The sequence below is a fragment of the Centroberyx affinis genome, unplaced genomic scaffold (assembly GCF_046629955.1).
Source record: "Centroberyx affinis isolate AG114_WGS23_722 - 3 ecotype Tasmania unplaced genomic scaffold, CSIRO-AGI_Caff_v1 ptg000029l_1, whole genome shotgun sequence".
In the NCBI taxonomy this organism is placed as follows: domain Eukaryota; kingdom Metazoa; phylum Chordata; class Actinopteri; order Beryciformes; family Berycidae; genus Centroberyx; species Centroberyx affinis.
Window position 1 is genome coordinate 338,751 of NW_027278743.1, and position 2,841 is coordinate 341,591.

The following is a 2,841-nucleotide window of genomic DNA, read 5'->3' on the forward strand; positions in this document are numbered from 1 at the left end:
TCACTGTAATATGTAGGTCTATAACATATTTAAGACATGTTATAGACCGAAGATTAACATATTTTGCTTATCACTCACAGTTTGAAGTTTGCTTATGTCAAGTAAGCTGCAATGTACTAGAACAAACCTAGTAAAGCCGACGCCTACATGCCCAAATACAGACTTCCGGTGTTATGCCAGATTCGGCATGCCTGCCGGGAAAGGCTTGCACTTCCCTGGAAAGGCTTGGACTTCGCTGGAACACCGCTGTCCTAGTCATATAGTATTACAAGCAGGGACGTGCAGAGAGTTCTTCAGGGGCAGTTGCTCTAATGAAAAAGGGGCATCTACAGTGTCAAACAGTCTGTGGAATAATGTTTTAGGAGTGCAGCAATGCTGTTATATCCCTTTACTCATCTGTTATATTTGCTTCAATCTCTTGTCTTTCTGTCTCACTGTCCTCTTCTTTCACCCCTCATCTCTCTGCATCTCAGTCTGCCTGTGCTAAATATTAAATAAAATGTAATATATATACATATATATATATATCTTAGTGATTAATCCTCTATTATCGTATTATATTTCTATCATAATAGTACAAGCTGAAGACTCTAAACACAATGTAACAATCTTGGATAGATTTTAAGATAAAGTCACTAAATCTGTTTTTTCCTTGCATGATGAATATGAAGTCAGCTGCCCTGCCACCGTCTGACTCCCCAGTCTGCCTCTCACCAGTTTTCTTGAGTCCCATAGCTGCCCTCTGCTTTACTTTCTCTTTTACTTTCGCCCTTCTTGCTTTCGAGGGCGTCTTGCAGCCACTCACTATATAATATGTAAAATGAAAAAATGTTAGCAAACGAGAGAATCTGGGCTACTGGGCTAAGAAAGTCACTATTAGCAGCAGCATCAAGCTAGGTAGCAATAGTCAATTCGGTCCAAGTTTCAATTAGCTACATTGATTCATTGACAGTAGCCTGATATATGTGATATATTTAGTGTGTAACTCTAGCAGTCAGTTATCTGGCTGTTGCAATAACAGTTTATGATATTTTTCCTCCTATTACTTATTAGACATTTTTTCTTGTTACTATTTTTCTTATGTGTAGCCTATGTATTTGCATTTTCTATGACGGTTTTGCACATGATTGGTCTACATATATACGTACATGTATTTTTATTGTTAGCATGTAAATCTATTGGTCACTTATCTGACTGTTACTATCACAATATATGAGATATTTGGTAAATCTATCGCTCACTTATTTGGCTGTTACAATGTGTGATATATTGAGTCGGACACTCATCTGGCTGTTGTAATTACAGAATGTGATATATTTCCTCCTTTTATTAGTTATTATTTAATTTTTTCTGATTACTATTTTTCTTACTAATATTTTTCTGACTAATATTTGTTTCCTGAAGATGGTTGTTCATATTTATGTACATGCATTTGTAGGCTATTTGTTATGGAGATTCTGCACATGATGAGGTTACAGATGTAGACCCACATACATGCTATTTTTATTGTTAGTGTGTAAATCAATCGGTCACTATCTGGTTGTTGTAATCACATAATGTGATATATCTCTTCTGATGGCTTAAAACTGTCTCAAATTTTCTTCATTTTTCTTATTTTTCTTATTAGTACTTTTTTTGTGATGCGTTTGGATGATTTTTGTAATCACCAGCAGGTTCCTGGCTGCTGTTTATTAGGGGTCACACCCACAATTGTTTCAGTAACGCTGAGGAAAGCCTGGGGCTGAAACACGTCCGTTTTTTTGCTGCTGTGCATTATTAAAGAAGGGATATACACTTAACTGTGAGTGCTGACGACTTCATTTGTTATTTTTATTAAATGTGGCCATCACAGCATACATGCTGGGCAAATAAAATCAAAATCCACTAGTGGCTTTCCCACACACATCCAGTGGAACCACAGGCCACATGGTGTGCACTGAATCTGAAAGAAAATGAGATGAGTCATTAAAAGGTTCAGTAAGAGCCTAGTTAATTTTCCCAAAGTAACAAGTAAGAACTGTCAGCTTTGTTCTTACCCAGTCATCATGGTCTTGTTCAGCCCCTTTTTTTCTTAGAACTTACAGAGGCATTCCCACAAGCTCTACACACCTCTGACAAGTCATCTGTTGAAAATATTAAAAGGTATTTGAGTGTATTCCCTCAAAAGCATATTGGTAAATACAACAAAAGGTAGTGTTTGTGTGGACAGATAACATGCCTACCAGAATCTGTTACCAGCCTGCAAGCTATCTCCATCCTTAGTCTTCGCACCCCCTCCTGATCCGTGCAAAACGCCAGTTCCCCATTTGTCACAATGAGTTCTGCCAACTACAGAAAAATCCAAGGTGAAACATTAACCAATCAGACGATTCAGTCAATAGGACAGGTGAAGTACACTCAGGCCTACCTTGCAAACAAGACCACTACAAGATGTTGAATCTTGCTGTTGCGGATGTTTTACAATGTCACAAGTCCAACGGACTATATGAATGTTTTTGTGTCTCATGAAAGCTCTTTAGAATGGAGAGAAAAGGTTTATCATTTAGCATAAATTCCCCAAGAACTCTTTTGTAATATTGTACTCATTATTTAATATTGTTAAAATTGTTTCCCCATTCTGGAACTTGCCTTGTCACATCCCTGCATTTCTTTATCTGTCCAGGTGTTGCTCCAAAGGGATCCATGTATAACGCCCTTTTGTCCTTTGGATAGATAGCCTTCACAATACATGCAAATAATTTGTCATTTCTCAAATTTAGGTCAAGATTAACCATCGCATACATAGATTATCATGTCAAATGTCAGTTTCCTCACCACAAGGGTCCAGTGGTGTCTGTCACA